At 50.6% G+C, this 22,554-nt stretch overlaps 1 protein-coding gene across 3 annotated transcripts in view; it reads right to left on the bottom strand.

Annotated features, from left to right (window-relative positions):
• The window catches only part of MIDEAS (mitotic deacetylase associated SANT domain protein), a 66,634-nt gene extending 47,992 nt beyond the window's left edge, over positions 1-18,642 (bottom strand). For 2 of the 3 annotated variants that reach the window (XM_034993099.1, XM_034993101.1), the window contains exon 1: positions 18,547-18,642. The gene's annotated coding sequence lies outside the window, so the exon portion shown is untranslated. Of the gene's footprint in view, positions 1-6,923; positions 6,949-18,546 lie in introns of those variants that run through there. The other variant, XM_034993098.1, reaches the window with a different exon arrangement.
• Between the last annotated feature and the right edge of the window lie 3,912 nt (positions 18,643-22,554).

The following is a 22,554-nucleotide window of genomic DNA, read 5'->3' as shown; positions in this document are numbered from 1 at the left end:
AGGATTTCTGGTTTGTCATGAAAAAAATTGGAACACTGGCCACACTGAGCCCTCCTACTTGGAGGGGGGGCAGAGTAGCTACACGAGGGGGGTGGCATTAGGAGCAGCACTGCAGTGGGACTCCCACACCCCAATTTGCCACTGCTCCCTTGGCCACTTATCATCTCACCTCTGCTGTTCTCCTATACCCAGCCAGCCTCTCTTACTGAGAATGTCCTTGTTCCCTATCGACCTTGGAGTGGGTGACCCTTAGACCAGATGAACTCCATGCCTTCTCCAGCCCTACCATCCTGCGTGGCTCCCCCCAGAACCTCCCCAGCAGCCCCCCACAAGGAGGTCACTTTAGGAACCTATTTTGGAACCACTCAGGCAAGCCCCGGCCCCACACCTACCTCCCCTTTGACTTCCATTACTGGGCCTCCAGTGTCTGTCCCTCTCCTTCCCTTCCCCTCCCTCCACACCCAGAGCACCAGTCTCAGCCAGTTAGGGGGTGAGCCAGGCAGGTGCGGAGTCGGGTTAGCCCAGGCCATGGGTAGGGCCCCACCCAGGAGGGAGCGAGGGAGCAAGGAAGGCAGGACATTGTGTTTCTCCATAGGAGAGTGGTTTAAGGAGACAGATGGAAGTGGAGAGGTTCTACAGACACAAGGATGAACGGAGTTTGACACATGAAGAAACACAAACAGTATATCATCAGGAGGAAGAATGTACAGTCTCACCAGCAATTTAAGATATGCAAATTAGAACACCATTAAGGACCCATGATGACCTGGACTCCACGTGCAAATAAGTAAGTAAGAAAGCTGCTGACGGCAGGGCCATCGGGAGACAGCCGTACCGATGCTGCTGTGCCTCGAACCTGTCCAAACCTTTCCAGAATGTGACTTGGCACTGTGAGGCAAGAGTTGAAGACCTTGATCCGGTAATTATGACTGGGAGACCAGATTCCATGAAAATAATCTAAAATAGCATCACAAAGGAGTTTTGTTTTTTTTGTTTTTTTTTTTTAAGGTTTTATTTTATTTGTTTGACATTGAGAGAGAGAGAGTGAATGAGTGCACAAGCAGGGGGGACAGCAGAGGGAGAGGGAGAAGCAGGCTCCCCACTGAGCAGGGAGCCCGATGCGGGGCATGATCCCAGGACCCTGGGATCATGACCTGAGCCGAAGGCAGACGCTTAACCGACTGAGCCACCCAGGCGCCCCACACAAAGGAGTTTTTACAAACGATGCTCCTCGCACCTATTTGCAGACCCTCCAAAACTGAAATCCACTCCGGTTATGGGATGGTGTGGTAACAGAAAAAAACCTGAAAGGGCTCGGCACATGGAAACAATCTGACAAAACCATTTGATCAGGCTAGGTGACAAAATCAGCACAAAGAAATAGTAAAGGTGGACTTACAAACTAGGTTAAAACATCCACAGGAACATTAGCAGCAGTCAGAAGGGAATCCTGAACAGCACAAATTGCAAAGGTGTGATGTTTACTCTAAATAGATGGAGATGGTTTAAATAACAATGATGACGATGATAATAACGTCAGGGCCATTGAATAGGATTTCCTCACCATAAAGATACCCAGCCCAGCTCCCGGGAAGCAGGTGAGCCCAGGCTCCTGGCCTGAGGAGGGAGGAAGAACGGATGCAAGCTGGGAGAGACGGGGCTATGACTGTGGGCAGGAGGATGGCCCCAGAGCTTCCCTTAGCATGAGGGCTGGAAAAGATACCTCCTGCTAAAGAAACAAAGTTACACAGATAAACCCACACCATTTAACCTCTAACGTCCTGGGGCTAGATCTCGGTGCTGCATTTTCGCTCTCAATTTTACTAATACCTTATTTCAGCCACTTCAGAGGTGACACCGGGGCTCTCTGTGGGCTAGCCTAGGAACCCAACCACCATTTATAGCATTGTTTCTATGGAAATGTGTTTCGAACTTCAAGAAATCTAGCTGCTGACAGCCCTGGGGCACGCACGTGGTCTCTAAATTAGGGAACTGAGACGAGCAGTTACTGCTGGTCCTGGGCTCAGGAAGACAGCTTGTTACTTAGACTGTGTCCACACCACCAGCAATGATCCCATGAGAGCAGGCTGGAGGCCCCTGTATGGGGTGGGGATGGGACTTTGGCATCTAGGAATATTCCAGGGAAGCACATGGATATTCTCCCCCACCCCCGCCTGGCCTCCAAACACATCACGGAAGATATGAAACCGGCCTCCGTACCCCTCAGGAGCATCCAGGTGAGCCCTGAGCCCACAAGCTTTCCAACTTCTCCCTGACCCTGGCCAACCTCTAGCCACAAGGGCCCATTTCAGTCTGATCTCAGAACAAAGAAACTCCAGACCTTTGACAGTTCTGGAATTTGGCTTCCGCAGATAGGTGCTCGAGATAACCAGGGCCCCAGCAGGGCCCCGACATCTCTCCACACGCGCACTGCTGCCGTGGCCTCTGTTTTAGCAGGCTCCAACCTGCCTACACAAGGTCTGCCCAGGGCTCTCCAGCTCCCACCCACCTCAGGACTCCAAACAACACCCAGGAGTCTCTGTTGCGTGCCCTGAATCACGCTGGCCACAGGGAAAGGACAATCAAGGGCCCTCCACACAGGCACTCAACATGTCAAGAAAGTGCCCCATTAAGAAGAAAAGGATACACACACATGGGGAGGCAGGACCAGAGTGGGGTGGACAGTGAGAAGGCTATTCACTAGGCGTCCCCAGGTTATGAGATGCCAGAGATATGAGAAGGTGGTCAGAAGAGGGTCAGCTGCTCAGCCACAAGGCCACACCTACAGTTGCAAGTCCCAGCAGAGCTCATGGCAAGATGGGGGTTCAGAGAGCCCTGACTGCTAAGCAGGTAGAGGTAGACTGGATAAATGTGGGGGGCTTTCCAAGGCCTGCAATAAAGGGCAACTCAAAGTTTCAATCCTATAATAAATATGTACAATACTGCAAACACCCAAGACACTAACTCACTAGGGCCCTACCTGGGTTAAGCAGGGCCGCAGGAGGTCAGTGTGCAAAGCACACCCTCGCTGCTGCCTATCGGAACTGCAAAAGAGAGGATAGGTTGCCTCCCCCCCGTGGCTGAAGCCCCCAGGACCAGGCAGGCAGCCTGGAGGTGAGCGGGCGGCTCAGAGCTGAGTCTCAGGGCCACATGTACTCAAGGGGCTGGTTCCCTGGAAAACCAGGTGTGAGCAATCATCTGGGGCTCTGAGGCCACTTGGAGGTCACCTCCACCAGGCAGAGTTCATGCTGGGAGCCCCGAAGTTATACAATTAGCCAGCCTGTGAGGTCAGGCTTTCCATCACTAAAAGACTCAGTTGGCCAATCTGAATCCTCCAGCCCCTGCAGTGCAGGTGGCTGATAAGACACAGCAGTTCTGTCTTCCTGGTGGTAACAGATGGGAGGCCTGGAGGTCCCTCCCCCTGGCCTTCCCACCCAGAGCCAAAGTCTTTGATACGTTAAGGTCTTTTTTTTTTAAAAAAAAAAAGTACATAAAGTATATATATTTTTATTTATTTATTTATTTATTTATTTATTTTAAAGATTTTATTTATTTATTCATGAGAGACAGAGAGAGAGACAGAGGCAGAGGGAGAAGCAGGCTCCCAAGGAGCAGAAAGCCCGATGCGGGGCTCGATCCCAGGACCCTGGGATCATGACCTGAGCCGAAGGCAGACGCTTAACCGACTGAGCCACCCAGGCGTCCCTAAAGTATATATATATTTTAAAGCAATTTCTTTTTTTTTTTTTAGATTTTTATTTATTTATTTGAGAGAGAGAGAATGAGACACAGAGAGCATGAGAGGGAGGAGGGTCAGAGGGAGAAGCAGACTCCCCGCCGAGCAGGGAGCCCGATGCGGGACTCGATCCCGGGACTCCGGGATCATGACCTGAGCCGAAGGCAGTCGCTTAACTGACTGAGCCACCCAGGCGTCCCTAAAGTATATATATATTTTGAAGCAATTTCAAACACGCACAATACTCTATTCATAGCCACATCACCTAAATCCAGTATTTACCTTGTGCCAATTTATACTATGGCCAGTGTAATCAGTTTTGATGCACTCAAGTGTATCTGCAATTTCGCCTGCTAAAATAAAAACCACTTTTTCACCAAAACTCATCAACATTTTCCTATGAATTAGTATCACCTTCATATTAATTTAACAATGGCACAATATTCCACTGGATCTAGGTTATCACGAACTCATGAGTTACATAACCATGTGGAACATTTAGGCTGTTTACAGTTTGTTGCTATTTTAAACAATGTTGCTGTAAATATCTTTATGCATATAGCTTTCTTCCTCTTTAGAATTATTTCCTTAGAATAGAGTCCCAAGAGGGGCACCTGGCTGGCTCAGTTGGTTAAGCAGCTCAGGTCATGATCCCGGAGTCCCAGTCAGGCTCCCTGCTCAGCAAGGAGTCTGCTTCTCCCTCTCCCTCTGCTCTTCCCCCAACTCGTGTGTGTGCTCTCTCTCACTCTCAAATAAGTAAATAAATAAATAATCTTAAAAAAAAAAAAAGAAGAAATTCCCAAGAGTAATACTTACAGATAAAAGGAAATTAACATTTTTTTAATAGCTTCGAGTTCTACATTTTTTAAGTAAGCTCCATGCCCAGCACGGAGCCCAACATGGGGCCTGGACTCATAACCCGAGATCAAGACCTGAGATGAGATCAAGAGTCGGGCACTTAACCAACTGAGCCACCCAGGTGTCCCTCAAATTCTACATTTTAAAAATACATTGTTCAGGAGTGCCAGGGTCGTGAAATTGAGCCCCATATCGGCTCCTCACTGACCTTGGAGACCATTGGGATTCTCTCTCTCTCCCTCTCCCTCTGCCCCTCCCCCATCCCCCACTTGCATAGGCATGCTCTTTCTCTCTCTCTCAAAAAAAAGAAAAAAATTATATCTATATCTATATCTATATCTATATCTATATATCTATATCTGTGTCAGTTACCTGGATTGCCTATTTTCCAAGATAGTTTTCCTGAAAATACTTCCCAATCCTACCAATCAAAGTCTACTTGTTTTTTTTTTTTTTTCCCCAAGGTCTACTCTTAAAATCTACTTTCCACAAGTCCCCATTGGGTCAGGCATCTGGAGCAGACATCTTATGATTGCATGGATGTTGGAGGTAACTCAACTGATTTGTTGTGGAGGGATGAAGAAGGAGGACAGAGAGATGTGGGTAGGGAGGCAGAGGGCTGGGATGGATAGGAGGGAGCAGTAGGCCCCATGGAGGCAGAAACAAAGGCAAATCCCACAGGCTGTCCCTTCCAAAAAAAGCCAGTACCTCCCTAGACATCAAACCTACCCTACCACCCAAGCTTCCCCTAAGCTGATTCAAGGAGCCAAGAACAAAAACGCACTTGAATGGGTTCCTAAAGACCTTAGAAATACTACGTGTTTCTAAGTTCTGGAAACATACTCTGCAAACAATACAAGCCATGCACTTACCACTAGTGAAGGAGGCCCATGCATGTGCGGGCTCAGCCCTAAGTGTGGTTCAACTTTAAGAAAAGAAGTCCACCCCATCAGCCATGGCAGGAAGATGCTTCTCGTCAGTACTCTAAGTGGCATGCAGACCCCAGACAACTGTTCAATCCCAGGAATGCCCTTGAGAGCAATCAGGTTTCACTGTGATGCACGATCAGGACACCGCCTGCCAGACTCTGTTCATAGGCTTGTGGGATTTCTGAGCAGAAAAGAACCACATGTAGTCCAAGCCTCTCAGAGACACACTGAGACCCCAAGTCCCTGCTCTGGGGCTCCCGCTGTACCCTGCAATCATTGTCAGGAGGATCTGGTTCTCTTTCTCACTCAACATGAAGAGCCACAGCCTGTCCTGTCCTGTCACCAGATTAAATAAGGCTTTCATTTTAAAGAGCCTCAGTCTTTTCTCTCATGGTCTGCTGACTCGTTTTCCCTATTTCCTTCCCTGTGCAAGGCCAGCAGACAGCGTCAGGCATGAAAACTAAGGGATTCTCTAAGGGAAGCTGGTATTTATCCTTTTTTAAGGATCAGGAGGAGGGTGCCACCTTTAACCCAGCTCCTCATCACAGAAGTCTCCTCAGAGTCCTCCTCAGTGTGAGGGAGACCCAGGTGCTAGGCTTTGGGGCCCTAAGTTCCCTTCCCACCCTCACCGGGGCCTACTTGGCAGGCTCAGACAAACAGCAAAGCCACCAAGGCCGTGACTCCACCAACAGGTGCAAAGGGAGGGCCGCCATGGAGACCAACAGTTCACCCACCACACATGTCCACTTGGTCCACACCAGGTCCTGGGCCTGCCCACTGCTCCCTCCCGTCCCCACAGGCTGCCCTTCCGGTCCCACCACGGGACACCTACAGTGGCCAGGCACAGTTCTGCACCAGTGAGGAGCCAGGCCCCGGCCGTGGGTAAGTTCCATGGCAGAGACGCTAGGGTGGAGGCTCGGGAAGGCAGCAGGGAAGGTGGTCCCTCCCCCTGGCCTTCCCACCCAGAGCCAAAGTCTTTGATACGTTAAGGTCAAACATTGATACTCCAGGCACAGAGGAGCAGAAGCGCACTGAGCAGCAGAGAGAACACAAGCCACGCTGGGGAAGGGGACAGTGGCAGGGGAAGAGGCAGGAAGGTGCACTGGGCCTCCAAAGAGGGCCTTGCGTGCCATTCTGAGGACTATGAGCTTTCTCCTGCAGGATGTGGGCAGCTTGCGAAGGTCTGTAAGAGGGGGGATGTGAGCAAAGCTTTGTTTTAGTAAAATAACCAGGTCCTTCAAGATTTCTTCTCCATTTCAGTGCTGCTTTGAACACGATTTCATGTCACGGGGGCAAAAACACACAAGTTAGTATAAACTGTGCCAGGGTCCCGGCCAGGAACACGCCTGCTTGTCCTTCTGGAGGGCCATCCTGACCCCACAGGGGCAACCAAGCCTCACCTCAGGACTGCCTCCAGTCCAGGCTGTAAGAAGCTAGCCCGTGGGTGCCTGGGTGGCTCAGTCGTTAAGCGTCTGCCTTCGGCTCAGGTCATGATCCCAGGGTCCTGGGATCGAGCCCCACATCGGGCTCCCTGCTCCTTGGGAGCCTGCTTCTCCCTCTCCCACTCCCTCTGCTTGTGTTCCTGCTCTCGCTATCTCTCTCTCTGTCAAATAAATAAACAAAATCTTTTAAAAAAAGAAGCAGCAGCTAGCCCGTGACAGACCTGGCTTCCCACAGGCAGCAGCTCCCACTTGCAGGGACCAGGGGGAAGGACTCTTGCATCGCTGGCAGTCCCCCCAGCCTGAGTCCAGGAAGTCCAAAACTACATTTTCCTTTTTCTTTTTAAAGGAAATTAAATCCTTTGTCTAAGGCTATTGGGACTGAATGATCAAGATTTCAGTCCAGGTGCCCTTGCTTCAAAGAGCTACAACCAGAGGATCGGAGGGCTAGAAGGAAGCCAGCACTCACCCAACCCAATGCCCTCTCGTTGTGTGGATGAGGAAACTGGGCAGGAATGTGACCGCAGATGCTGACAGCCCCAGGCAGACAAGTTCTCGCTCCTTGAGCTCTCCCTCTCAGGCAGGATACTGGGTAGAACATCTCACGAGGTTGACATCTTCAGGACTGGAGAGGTGCCCAGTCCTGTTGCCTTGGACAGCTGGGGCACCAGGGACCTCAATCATGCCACAAACCAAGCCTGAAGCCAGACCGCCAACCTCCAGTCTGAAAAGCAAGGTAGGACCTCCCAAGCACCTCATGGCCCTGAGAGTCTTGCCCCACCCCAGAGGAGAAACAGAACTCAAGCCATTAGCTAGGGAGAGCCAAGCCTTAGACTCCATCTTCACAAGGCAGCGATAAAGTTTTCCAAGTGGAGTCAAATGTGCAGGGAGGATCCAGATGCTGGGATAACCTCTCCTTTCCACTGGAATCATTCAGACTCCTTGAGCAGAAATCTAATTGCTAATGAAACGCTTAGCTCTCCAGAGCATGTAAGAATCCTGCAGTTTAGCTGGAGGCTAAAAGATTCAGAAAAATGTCAAAAAAAGATTACGATCAAGATGTAGATATGTTCAATAGCCTAAGGGGGATGCTCCATCTCCTCCTCCCATGTCCACTTTCAGCCATCGGGCAGTGTGAGCCCTGGTGGGAGGCAGAGTTCCACCTGCTGCTGGGGGGCCCGTAACCTCCAGGGCCTCATCCTTCAGTACCCCCAGCAGGGAGATCATGGGCGCGTGACCTGAGCTGGACAACCAGATGCTCGGCCTGGGTTCTGCCTCTGGAGTGAGTGGCACAGAAAAGCAGGGAGCGTTCAGAACTCATTCTGGAGGGGGCAACAGCATCCAGGGTCGGCCAGTGGCAGAGATGCAAGGCCAGCAGCGTCACCCCCTTCACTTTGGTTCCAGCCACCCAACGCCCCCACAGTCCTGACCGATGTCCGAGCCCTAGTTCTTCAGGCTTTCAGGGATCCACCGTGTATTGTCCCGATGCATTCCTTTTCTCCCTAATTTAGCCAGAGTCCTAAGGCCCGGATTATCCCACTACGCCCTTTTACCTCCAAAATGGTTCCTCTGGCCCCCCAAGATAACGCCTACACTCAAGCTTCTATCTTTTCCTCTGTGAAGGCAGTCTAATTTAAATACCCACACATCTGAGAGGACTGCAGCCACCTAATCATCACAAATATGGACAAATGCCATAAGTGCTGGATATAACAACCTCCCTATCCCTGGTTCTACTGGTTTGGGGCATTAGTATCAGAAATTAAAGGCACTGCCACTCCCTTGGACTCTTCCCTAGTTCTCCACCAACTCAGGGAAAGGCGGACGTGGAGCCAGGAAACCTGGCTTCTAGAACTTGCATGTGCCACTTCAACCCTGGGGCAGGTGATCCCTGCACCACCTATTTCACAGGGAGGTGAAATCAAACGAGAAGCCCCCATGGCAAAGCCCCAGAAGCCCCCTAATTCCTAGGTCAATCATTCTTTTCGGTCCTCTTTCTTGACATCCCCAGTGATCAACAGTTGATCAATTTCAACTCAGTTTAATAAATTCTTAGACGGCGAACTTTCCATGTGCCACCTGCCATACTAGGTGCACAAAATCACAGTCCCTGTTTTCATAAAATGCAAAGCTCCCCCCTCCTTCAGCTCTATGACACCATGCTCTCCTGGGGTTCTTCCTTCCTCACCATTCTTTCCTTCCCAGTCTCTACTGCTGATTCCTTCACACTGCACCTCTTAAATGGTGATCCTCTCACCTTCTACTGTATGCTCTTCCTGGGTGTGGCCATCAGCTTCCCCACCTCCACTGCCATCTATGTTCTGGGATCCGCAAATGTCTGCTCCAGAAGGTCTGATAGGCAGAGGGGCTAAAGGGAGGTAATTGGGTTTCTTTGGAACTTGTCTTGAAGCTGCAGCTGCACAGGGTGTCATCATTTTTTTTTAAAGATTTATTTATTTACTTATTTGAGAGCGAGAGAGAGAGAGGAGGGGCAGAGGGAGAGGGAGAAGGAGAGAAGCAGATTCCCCGATGAGCGCGGAGCCAGACACGGGGCTCGATCTCCTGACCCTGAGATCATGACCTGAGACGAAATCAAGAGTCAGAAGCTTAACCAACTGAGCCGCCTGGGCGCCCTGGTGAGTAATCATTTTTACTTAAATGATGGTTATTTGGGATGGCTTAGTTAGGGATCACAGAAGGGCAACATCCGCCATTCGTCATCTCTTGGGATCTCCTGCCTGGACCCGTATGTCCAACTATCCATTAGACCTCTCTCTCTCGGATGTCCCATCTCATGAGTTGGATGTACCTCCAACTCAACATGTCTGAAATTAGACTCATTGTCTCTGCCCTAAAATCTGTTCTTCCTCCTATATCTCAGGTAGAAACCTGAGCAAATATTCTGACTTCTCCCTTGCTCTATACATTTGGTTGGTCCTCAAGGCCTGTCAACCCAACTCCCTGACTGCTTCCTAATCCAGTTCCTCCCTCCCCCACTGCTCTGGCTCAGACTCCTCCATCTTGCCCCAGGGACTGCAATGACCTCCCCACTGGTCTCTTTGCTGCCCATCTTCCCCCATCTCTAGGCAACCCTCCACATCACAGCTGAATGGTCTTTCAAAAAGAAAATCAATCTCTCTCTCCCTCGTCCCCCAAGAGTCCTCTGTGGCTCCCACTGCTCTCACAGTAGGGTCCAAACCTCTTAGCCGACACAAAGGGCTGCTGCGAGACCCGACCCCTGCCTGCCCCTTCGGCACTCTCTCCCACCAGTGCTCCCTCATACCCCGTGGCTTGCAGTTCCCAGAGCGTCCCAGGCCATGTCACGCCTCCACGCCACTTGCCTGGGCTGCTCCCCATGTGGAGAATGCCCTGACTCTCTTGGCCACCTGGTGGACACCCACTCGTTTCTTAGAACTCCACTCAAAATCAGGACCTCCAGGAAACCTCTCATTCATTCATTCCACAGCATTCACCAAGCAGAGGCACCATGCAAGGCACTGGGGCCACCCTGGACCTTTCTTCACACTCCTGTCTCCTCTGGCCTGGCAGAAGTGACCAGTCCCTCAGCAGACCCCTGAACACATTCACACTGACATCCATGCCACTAACTGTCCTTGGCTTTTGCTCATGTCTGTCTCCCTCACAGACCATGAGCACCTTGAAGGGGGAGGCTGAATCTTGATCTTTGTACTCCTAGGACCTAGCCCAGAGCACAGAGTAGGGATTCAATAAATGCATGCTGCATGAGCGGGTGAGAGAATCAAGAACGCGAGGGAAAGTACCCTGCAAACCGTGCTGGGCGGGGTTACCACAGCTGCTCTGGCCGGTTTTCTTTTTCTCTGGCCGGTTTTCTTTTTCTCTGGCACTGGGCAAGTCAGATCCTAAATGCCAGCCAGGTGGCTCAGCACAGCCTTCCTGAGGAAATGGTAGAGGAAATTCTGAGCTTTTTACCACGTCTAGGGCAAGTGGAAACTGGGTTGGGGAGTGGCTGCTGGTTCCTCAGTTGTCACGGAACACCTGCTCTTGGGAAGCCACAGAGAAAGTGGACACAGACTCAACTCACGTGAGGATCCGTGCAGGCTCCTTACAGTGGCCTGCGACAGGGAGACTGGGGAGGCGACAGAGTGGACAGAGGGCTAGTGCCTTAGGGCAGAGAAAAGTGTGTTCCTGGGCCTTCTCCTGGGACCCTCATGAGACGACTGGGATCTTAGGAACTGGGAGGATTTCTCCATTTCCTCAGTGTTGCCCAACCCACATCCTGCGCTTAGAAAATACTAAGTAATCTCATTGGCCAACTGAGCCTGGTTAGGAGTTTTTAGGGACTCAATAAGTTGATAGCAGTTAAGATCAATGAAGATTGTAATGAGATAATAAAATGGTAAGAAGTCTATTAAAAAAGCATCCCACTCTCTTCTTTTTTTTTTTTTTTTAAGATTTTATTTATTTATTTGAGAGAGAGAGAGAGCGCACATGAGAGGGAGGAGGGTCAGAGGGAGAAGAAGACTCCCTGCCGAGCAGGGAGCCCGATGCGGGACTCGATCCAGGGACTCCAGGATCATGACCTGAGCCGAAGGCAGTCGCCCAACCGACTGAGCCACCCAGGCGCCCGCATCCCACTCTCTTCTTAAAGACCTCCCCCTCCACCCCCCTTGTTTGTTGCTGTTTGTTTCTTCTTTTTATTTTTTTATTTTTTATTTATTAAGATTTTATTTATTTATTTGAGACTGAGTGAGCAAGAGAGAGAGAGCATGAGGGGCGAGCAGAGGGAGAGGGAGAAGCAGATTCCCTGCTGAGCAGGGAGCCTGACTCAGGGCTCTATCCCGGGATCAAGTCCCAGGACTCCAGGATCATGACGTGAGCCGAAGGCGGACGCTTAATCAACTGAGCCGCCCAGGTGCCCCAAGTTTCTTCTTTTTAAATCTTTGTGTACTGCCTTAAGGAAACCGAAGAGATAGAATCCTTGACTTAGAGACATGGTGGAACTAATGATTATGGTGACTAAGATGATCCATGCATGATGGCAAAAGGAAATGGATTGTGGGGTTTGTGCCCCAATCCTTCCATTCAACAGCTGTGTGACCTTAGAGAAGACACTTTTCATCTCTGAACCTTAGTTAAAAATGAGAGTTACTAGAGGTGCCCTTCCCAGCTTTAAATTCTTAACCTCAGATTCTCTGAGATGCTGTTACCATGGGTACTGTAAAACGGGCTGGATGGAAAGAGTCCCTGAGGTCCTAGTCAACTCTAAAAGTTGATTGTTTAGGGGCGCCTGGCCGGCTCAGTCGGTGGAGCGTGCAACTCTTGATCTCGGGGTTGTGGGTTCAAGCCCCGTGCTGGGTGTAGCGATTACTTAAAAATAAAATCTTAAAATAAATAAATAAAAGTTGATTACTTAATGAAACCGCAGATTCTAGAGATTATTGGTTTATTAAATGTAGTTGATGCATAACTTCTCAGAAATAGTTTCTATGTAAATCCCAGTTTCACTCATGTATGTTGTTCAAGAATTTTCAATTCAAAGTCCATTAGACATATTAACTGCAACACTATGTGTAGTCTAGAAAGACAGGAAGCAGCCCAAATGCTCTTCAGTAGGACACTAGTTACATAAATGATGGCATTTTCATACAGGGGAATACAATCTAGCCAGAGGAAAACATGAGGAAGCTCTACACACGTTGTTACAGGATCATCTCCAAGATACATTAAGTGAAAAACAGAACACAGAACCCTGTGTATAGTACGCCAGAATTTGCTTATATATTCAGATTTTCTTCAATCTGCAGAGGCTACCTCTGGAAGCATGGCTGAAAAATGACAAATCATAGTTGCCTAAGACAAGGACACTGAAGGACTGAAGAAAGGGGAACAGTAGAGAATGGGAAATTTATGTTTTGAAAATTTCATGTTATCAGATCTATCAATATTTTCTTATGGCTTCTGCTTTATATCTTTCTTAAGAAGGTCTTCCTTCCCTCAAGGTTGAAATAGATATTTATTTTTCTAATTCTACTGCATTTGTGTATATGGGCATAATATACATAGTAATCTCCTGTCTAATGTTGAAATGACTTTTGAGACTTACTTTATACTATATAACTTATCTCTTCTGAATTTCGAACCCTATTTATATATTACCTTTTTAAATAGAAAATGGGGGGGGAATCTACCAGATTTTATTTTTAAATAAAACAAAATTTGGGGGGCACCCAGCTGGCTCAGTTGGTAGAGTGTGTGACTCTTGATCTTGGGGTTGTGAGTTCGAGCCCCATGTTGGGTGTAGAGATTACTTAAAAATAAAATTTTTTAAAAAATGAAAGAAATAAAACAATTTTTTTAGGAATCTATTTTACAGGGTACATTTTATGGTCTGTGAATTATATCTCAATTCAAAAAGAATCTAGCTTATATGACAAAGTTGAGATTAACAGCATGAGAACTGGCCCAGTCAAGGCCAATGTTAGGGTTTTAGCCAGGATCTCCCAGAGACTCAGTTTTATAGTTTAGCCTAGCTTTGTAGGTTCAATGCCTCTTTGGCCAAAACAAACCTGCAATGAACCAGGAAGCACCTCTTTGTCTTCCTCCAAAGTCTTGCCTGAGAGTTGGCCCTACCTCCTATCAGACTGGTTCCCTTGGAAGGACAGGCCAAACAGATGACGAAGGCTCTCCCCAGAGAGCTGGTGCTCAGGCACAGGACATTGTGGGGCAGGTCAACTGAGCTCAAATCAGGACAAGGAGGAGCCAGTGTGGAAGCTGGACAGAAACCATCTGACACCCACGGGAAGAGGTTCTGGAAATGGAACAGAACGATGATGTGCAAAACCAGGAGGCGCCAGAGAGGCTAATGGGCAGGAGGAGACAAAGCTGGGTAAATGTTCAGAATACAGGATAGGAACCATGGTCCTTGGTGCTTGGTGTGGCTGCGTGTGTCTATACACAAGCTGACAGTATTGGACAGCTATTGCCATTTTATCATCATCGTCATCATCACCACCAAATAGTTACTGGGACTTGCGACGAGTTAGGGCACCAGGCCTGGAGATACAAATGCACTTAAAACAGGGACTTCCATGGGGTGCCTGGGTGGCTCAGTTGTTTGGGCGACTGCCTTCGGCTCAGGTCATGATCCTGGAGTCTCAGGATCGAGTCCCGCATCGGGCTCCCTGCTCGGCAGGGAGTCTGCTTCTCCCTCTGGCCCTCCCCCGTCTCATGCTCTCTCTCAAATAAATAAATAAAATCTTTAAAAAAAAAAAAACAGGAACTTCCAGTTTAGTTGAAAAATACTAACAGTGGTCCACCCAAAGGCATATTTAAGAAGCTGGATGAAGGTGGGGCACCTAGGTGGCTGAGTCGGTTGAGTGTCCAACACTTGATTTCCACTCAGGTTATGACCTCAGGGTCCTGAGACGAGAGCCCTGTGTCAGGCTCCATGGTCAGCATGGAGTCTGCTTGTCTCTCTCCCTCTGCTCCTCCCCTACCTCATGCTCGTACTCTCTCTCTCTCTCTAAAATAAATAAATAAAATCTTTTTTTTAAAAAAAGAAGAAGCTGAATGAAGTGTGTGACTGAAGCCCAAAGACAATGTTAAAAATCCTTTAGTCCAGGTTTTTAGGTTTTCTTCAGTACAGGGCCCAGATGAATGTTAGCACAGGATGGGACAGGGGAAGTTCCTAAAGAGGGGAACATGAACAGGGCTGCAGGGAAAGCAAGACCGAGCCAAGCAGAACAGAAGAAAAAGGCATTCCAGTCTTCCGGGGAAGCATGAGAGGTAGGAATGCTTGCCACGGGCAGTTTGGACAAACACACAGAGTGGGTCACTGGGTCAGAGCAGAGGGTTAGGGCAGGAGAGCAGCGGTGGCCAGACCCCTGTGTGGAAGGCCCTGACTGCTAGCCTAGAGGTTTGATCCTTACCATGCAGACAGTGGGGAGCCATTGAAGGTTGCTGAGCAAGAGGGTGACCCTTGCAACCGGGCATTTTAAGTGACATTACAGAGAGCCCTTTATCCCGGGCTTATGCAAAGCTTTGTGTATATTTCAAGTAGCACTTGATACAGAAAGTCGCAAAGCAAAGCCCTGTGTCATGTAGATGAGGAAAAAAAATGGTTTGAGGGTCTCACAAAGACATGCTTCAGTGAGTACAAGAAATGAAGGGGAGAACATTTTAAAGAAGGAAACAAAAGTGCAGCACAGAACTGCCAGGCATCTGGAAAACTGCAGCACCTTCTTCAGAGTCTGGCATGCCCTCTGTTAGCTGGGGCTGTTCTGCCTCCTTGTTTGGAGGTTAGTGGTGGTGTCAGAACACTGGATTGTGGTGTAGGGAGTGAGGCAGCTGGGAGGAGGCAGATGAGCAGAAATGTAACTATCAGGCCTGGGGAGCATAAAAGGCCTTCTTTTGGAGACCGCCGTCTTGCAGGGGACTTCATCCGCCTCTCTCAGTGGCACACAGGGGCTTTTGACAGAGTTGCTGAGCTTGCGAGTTACCTCCAATGGTTTCTCCCCTTAAAACAAAATGATTTGTAAACTGTCAGGTTCTGACTCAGTGCTTTTTCAAGATTGTTCCTAGTTGTGCATGGCGAGGCAGCAGGGCTGCTCAGAGGCCATGAACTGGGCAGCAACTCCGGGCCGTAAGTCAGCATTTCCGTGAGGTGCGAGAGGAAGTCAGGATTGTTTCCGGCCTTGCCCTGGGCTGCGGGGCAAGCTCTCTGAACGCCGAGGCAAATCGGGGCAAGCCAAGAGAAGGGCCTGAGTTAGGCACAAAAATTAGCCAGGCTGACCTGAAGATGTGGGCAGGCAACGGCTCCTGGTGGGGCCGCAACTCCGGGGAATCTCCTTCCTTCTTTCTCTGGCCTTTACAAGGAAGGGGTCCGTCTCCTCAGCTCTCCTGCCTACACCGCTGGAGGGCCTTTCCGCACCTCTAGGCTGCGCAGGTTCTAAATTAACGTGAAGTACCGTGACTCAAAGTTGTCTTTTCTTTGAGGTCATAAGGGAATGCTCCCCTCCTCTGCCCCTCAAGGCTAGTGCTGGGCACCAGTAGGTTCTTACAAAAGCAACCAGGTCAGAGGATGCAGCTGACCAGAACCTTGACAGTCAAGTTCAGGAAAAACCCAAACGTACCGCAGCTCAGGACCCCCTACCAGAGTGGTGTTTTTGCTCTAAGCCCTGTGGCAACTGGGCTTGTATATCCCAGACTTCCTAGAAATGTGCTGATTTCACATGTGTTTCCTCGAGTCTCTGGAAGCACATAGGAGACTGCCAGGGACTATGCCCTTATGTTTTGCTTTGGCAAATTGTCACTGTGCCCATGACACACAGTTGGCACGAGGCTGCAAAACAGCATTTTTCCTCCAGGTGAAACTCAGTTACTGGGTTGGGGAGAAGGCCAGGCATGGGGAAGCTCCAGGGTGCCAGGGCTATCCGTTCCTGCCACTCTGAGCAGGGAGGCTGCCTGAGCACCGTGGGAGGGTGCCCCGGAGTCACACAGCACCCCCGTGGTGCGGGGCTGAGCGCGGTCCCACGAGAATCTTCCACCTAGGCCGCTCTGTCTCTGAGAGAGAGTGGGTTGAGACATGGGGTGGGAGCAGAATAGCCCTGCCTGTATCCTGTACATGCTTTTTGACTGTGTTTTAAATCCCTCCACTACCGTTAGCCACATCGGAGGCCCTGCAGGAAAATCTGTTTGCCTTCTTTCCACACTTGCAGTCTTGGCTCCCTCCCTGCAGCACAGAAGCTCAGCGGGTATGAGGACCCCCACCCTTCTCTGTGCTGCAGGCCTGGCTCAGGAAATGGGCCTGGGGCTCTTCTGGACAAAATGTACTTGAGTCACTCCTTTGGGGGGTGTCAATCCCTACCCCCAACCCCATCCTGCCCAGCCCAGACACCATCACCGACAACCCAGTCTTCAAGCCCCAGCACTTTTCCCTTTGCCCAGAACACAATAAAGGCATTAGGACCCACCTACTAAGTTTCTGCAGCTGACACTTCAGGGCTCAAAGTCTAGTTTGCCAGCTCAGTCACACAAGTCTGACGTGTCCTCTTCGCAACCAGGCCCCACTCAGCCACCGTGCAACTTTGCTAATTCAAACTGCTTTCCCGTTTAGGGAGGTTGATAGCCATCTCCCATCTCCTTTTCCTGCTGACGTCATCCCACATTTTCTACCGACACAAATAAGGGTACAATCCCTGGGATAGTTTTTAGGCTGCCTAAGATGGGAGTGGAGGGACTCTGCTGCCCTCCTGGGTCTACTTCACTTCTCTGGTGTTTGGCAAGGGGTCGAGATTAAGGGAGAGGCCCGGAAATAAATCACCTACCTAAGGTGCAAGGCCAGAAAGAACTTGGTGACTTGCAGCTCAAGCCCAGATCTGTCCTGGGCATTTGCAATGCAAATCTGCGTTCTGTTCGCAGCCACCACGGTCTTGCACAATAGCCTGCGTATAAACATCCATGCCAACAATGCCGGACTGTGCAATCACGCTGTAATTACAGGCCGGCAGGAAGCTGCTGCTAGGAACTGCACCATTCACCCTCTAGACGTCCCACGTCGGGAGTCTCCACGGCACCGACGGACATTCCGGCACAGCCCGACGCGTCCCGCCGCTGCGGCTGCTACGCTTGCAGCCTCCCAGCCAAGGGAGCCCCGACGCCCCCCGCCTGGCCTGCCAGCCCCGCGTTACTCTGCAGGGATATCATAAACTTCTCAGCTGGTCTTTAAAAAGCCCTGCGCCACGAGGCTACCGAGGGCGGCGGGAACCACCAGCAAAGTTCGCAAGCACAATCCTGCAGCCCTAGCAGTTTTAGAAAACAGAGGAGAGCGAGATGTCACAGAGTGCACTGGAAGCGGGCTTCGGAGTTTTATATAAAAAACACTCACATATGTACGTGGGTGTGCTGACAGTTTTTATGGCTAAATTGCAAAGTGTTAGGCCTTAGGGATCACTGTCAGGTTCGGGGCGTTGGTGTGTGTGTTGGGGGGGGAGTCGGGAGGGATTTGTTGAAAGGGGGCTTGGGAGGCAATTCTGGTTTTGCTTTTGGGAAGTGCGTAGGGTTGTTTTCCCAAATGGCCGAGTTGCTCTGCTCTTCGTCACTGCAGGGCCAAACGAAGAAAAGTGGGGGGAAAGTTCCTTTAACTTCCTTCCTGCAACCTCACCGAGGGCTGCGAAGAGGAAGAGCACGTTTCCCTGGGAAGCACCGGGCAAGGCTGGGGGGAGGGGGGTGGCTGCGCCCAGCCTGTGGGGATGCGGGACGGCGGGCGAGGGACCAGCCCCGCACGCAGGCCGCGGGCAGCCCCTCCCTGCACCCCTCCTCTCTCGAACAGCGCCTGGAGAGGCCCGGCTGCAGCCGCGACTGTTTTAAGCCCCGCGGCAAACCGGCGACAGCAGGGGAGCAGCCTGGGGCCCCCGATCCCGGCCGCCGAGCGCGCCGCACCCCCCCGCCCCCGTGCAGCGCTGCCCGCACCCCCGCGCCCAGCGCGGCCGGCCCAACCCGGCCCCCCACAACCCCGCCCGCGGGGCTAAGCCCCGGCCCCCCGCGTTTTCGAGCCCCACGCCGGCGCCCCGGCGGCAGAGGGGGCGCCCAGCCCGCGGCTCACCTACGCGCTGGATCCCGGGGCCGCTCGCAGAGGCGCGGGGCGCAGGGCGCAGGCGAGCGCGGCCCGCAGACTCAAAACTTTGTTGCTCTCGGGACGGCGCAGTCGTCACTTCCTCGCGGAGCGGGCGGCGCGGCCCAGCGTGTGACCCAGCAGCTCGCGCGGTGGCGCGCCGGGCCCTGCAGCCGCCAGCCCGCCCGCGCCCCCGGCTCTGCGCGCCCCGGTTGCCCCGGCGCCGACTGCCCGGCTTGGCGCGCCCCCGGCTGTGGGGGGCCGCGGGCGGTCGTCCGGCGAGCCTGCACCCCTCCGGGTGGTTTGCGCGCGGAAGAAATGCGACCGAACCTGGATTCTCAAGGCTGGGTCTGGAAGGTGGTGTTGGGGTTCAGGGACCCCGGCGAGCTGGGGGTTCCAGGGGAAACACACCCACCCCGCAAGCAAAAGGGTGGGAAAGGAGGAAGAGAAAGTTTTTCAGTTTCGCGCTGAGGCTAGAAGGTCAAGTCAGAAAGCGAAGTGCTCTGTGTTTTGCCAAATAATGCCTAAGCTGGGCCTTAAAACCCGGGTTTCCTCTCCACTTTCCCTCCAAAGGTCTGCACGCTTGTCCTTCGTCATTTCCACCGGTTGTAAGTGCACAGGACGGTTACCATTTATCACACTTCAGGGGGGCTATTTCAGCGTCCAAGCTGGGGCTGCAAAATGTTCTCATCCTCCCCCGCGACTTCCACCTCTTCCTTTACGCTCAACTCTCACATCTCTTTGGGCCCTGATGCATTCCGTGTTTCATCGCGGGCCAAAAGTGACTTAGAGGGTAGGGAGGGTGGAGTCCTGAAAAGACGAACTTCAGGCACTAATAATTGTGAAATTTACCGTTGCCCAAAATAAATTCGCTCACTGTATTAAAAACTGCAACAAATGGGCGCCTGGGTGGCTCAGATGGTTAAGCGTCTGCCTTCGGCTCAGGTCATGATTCCAGGGTCCTGGGATCGAGTCCCGCATCGGGCTCCCTGCTCCGTGGGAAGCCTGCTTCTCCCTCTGCCTCTCTCTCTCTCTCTATCTCTCATGAATAAATACATAAAATCTTTAAAAAAAAAAAAGTGCAACAAAAAAACCCCACCTTTTTGGTTCCTGATAAATAGCAACAAAGTAGTTAAACAGCAGTCTTTAGGGAAGAATTCTCTCCGGTAAAGCTGGAGAGAAAATGGGGTTAGCCTTTGCTGCGGTTTGGAAAAAAAAAAAAAAAAAAGCAGCAGACATTCGAAACTGCAGTGGAGGGCTTTCATAACAGAAACATTAGCTTCATTGTAGCTTGTTGTGGAAAACAGGGAGCTTTTTAAAGGTGGTTGAAAAGCATCTGTTAGGGCTCAACAATTTTCCCTTTTTCCCCAAATAACTGCTTTTACTAGCACATTGGCAGGATCACAGAACCTCCCGTTCTAATGCTTCATCTTTTTCCATAGAGTGGAGGCTTTGTCCAGAAAGATGGATGTGAAACTGATGGAAAGTGACATCTGGGCAATGATCCCCAGGTCTGCCTTAATACCTAATGGGAAGCCACAAATGCAGACTCACCCAAAGATGGGGAGTATGCAAATGAAGCTCTCCTAGCAACATGAAATCCCCCACACTGCAGCCCTTATGTATTAGTTCTGACTTCTACCCAGACATTATTAACGGCACATTATAAATACAAAATGTACCACGTACGAAAAATAATGTTGCTTTGAGAAATATTACATGCATTATTGACTCTTAATAATTACAATTTTCTGAAATTTTTATTGCATCACAGTCTTGTGGGGATGGGGGTGGAGAGATTGCCCACTTCAGTTTTGGGATAGACAGAAGTCCTTCCTTCGTGCATTCTGCCTACAGCAAGCAATAATATAATCAAGGGGAGTAAAGACAATATGTCACCCAGACTTCTAAAAACAATCATGTGATATTCTGTATTTGCTAGGACAAGAGCAGAATAGTTCTTTTTTTTTTTTAGAGCAGAATATTTCTTTGTTCCGTATTGTGATGCCGAATTCTCAGTCACAATTTCATGAATATTCAGGATTTCTGCATGCCCAGGAATAATTAGCAGATGGCGTAAATGTGTGGAGGCCTGACACATATATATGCACACACATACATTGCTTTTTCTCTGTACAGAGTGGCATTTGCTGGAGCACCACAATGTGGAAGCTGGGGTAGGCGGTCTCAAAGGTCTCAGAGTCAATCCCCTGCTGATGACCCCCTGCCTCCTGGTATCCACACCCTTGTGTAATCCTGTCTTCTTGGGTGTGGGCTGGACTAACTGACTCCATTCCAACAAATAGGATATGGCAGAAATCATGTGATATCTCTACTGAGATTAGGTTATAAAAAACTGTGGCTTCCATCTTGGGCACTCTCTTTCTCTCTCTTGCTCTCTCTTGGGCCACTCACTGCGGGGAAGCCAGTGGCCGGGTCCTAAGGCAGCCCTGTGGAGAGGGAGCAGGGTCTGCCAACAACCATTGTGAGTTAGCCTGGGATACCTCCCCCGCCCCCTATGCTAATCGAGCCTTCAGATGAGACCTACACCCCAACCAACAGTTACCTCAGGAGAGCCCTTGAGGCAAAAGCACCCGACTAAGTTGCCTGGATTCCTGACCCACAGAGACTGTAAAGTAATAAATGTTTGTTGTTTTAAGCTGCGATGTTTTATAGTCATTTGTTGCAGAGCCGTGAGTAACTAATGCACAGGCCAAAAGAGAAGTCAATGTGGGCCCAATGACAACTCCACATAGATTCCTGGTCCCTTCCCTGGAAAAAGCAGAACGTGGAGGAAGAGGCAGGGGCCTGGACCGGACCTAAGGGGAACACACGAGTCCCAAGTACAGAAGGCCTAGCCCTCACCCCTTTTGCAGAGCCGGGGTCATCCTTGAATTTAAACCAGCTCAGAGGGTGTGGGCTGCTGTTCAGGCCCAGGGGGCCCTGGGGGGCTGGCTGTCACCCACCTAATAGTACATGCAGATGTGTTTGTTTCACAAGAACTGACATCTGTCCGGGTGTCCTCTCCCTCTTCCTCAGAGCAGTTACCCTGCTCCTGAGGCCTTGGCACACCCCTGGGGGCTGGTGGGGTCAGGCCTTGGTCCTGAAAGGAGAGCTGGAAAGAAGGGCTTTCAAGCCTGGCAGCTGGAAGAGGTGGTGAATTCAGAGCAGGTCTAAAACTAGAGAGAGGGCGCCTGGGTGGCTCAGTTGGTTAAGCGACTGCCTTCGGCTCAGGTCATGATCCTGGAGTCCCTGGATCGAGTCCCGCATCGGGCTCCCTGCTCGGCAGGGAGCCTGCTTCTCCCTCTGACCCTCCCCCCTCTCATGTGCTCTCTCTCTCTCATTCTCTCTGTCTCAAATAAATAAATAAAATCTTTAAAAAAATAAAAAAATAAAACTAGAGAGAAAGGCTCGTGGGCCTGCAGCTGAAGAGCAGGTGGTGGACAATCTCTGATAAGAATCGCCTCCACACTGCTTCCAGGGCCCCAAAGAACATTCTCTCCACGTGATGGTATCTTGCTCTCAACATCATTTCCTCCCCGACAAGAGCAAGTTATTCACTTGGAAAATACAAAAGGAAGTTTGAGGAAGCGGGAGAGATGTTCTACTCCTTCATCCCTAACTAGGGCAGGCATCTACTTGTGGTTGCCCCCGCGTCCCCCCTCCCCTCGGCCAACCCGTACAAGCTGGCAATCGTAGAAATCATTTTCTCTCTGGAGACCCCAGGCTCTGATTTTTCTCATGTGCCATGGCCACAGCTGCTGGTTGCCATGCCGTCATCCGGTTGCTATGACTTGTGAGGTTGTGGATGTGCCAGAACGTGAATCTATTAATTTAACAGGAACTAGGCTCAGCGCATATATTTCTTGTTAGGTCATTTGCTTTGCTACCTAAACCACATCCAGTGTGTTCAGCAATGGGAACATTTCCTAGAGTCTGGCTTTGCAAAAATGCCAAGTGCCCTGGATCTTGCATCCACACAGTCTGGCAGCCTTCAGT

This window comes from Mirounga leonina, unplaced genomic scaffold (genome assembly GCF_011800145.1).
Source record: "Mirounga leonina isolate KUSES-001 unplaced genomic scaffold, KU_Mleo_1.0 Mir_82, whole genome shotgun sequence".
NCBI classification, from domain to species: Eukaryota; Metazoa; Chordata; class Mammalia; order Carnivora; family Phocidae; genus Mirounga; species Mirounga leonina.
Note: the sequence above shows the minus strand (reverse complement) of the source record. Positions and strands in the feature narration are given on the sequence as shown.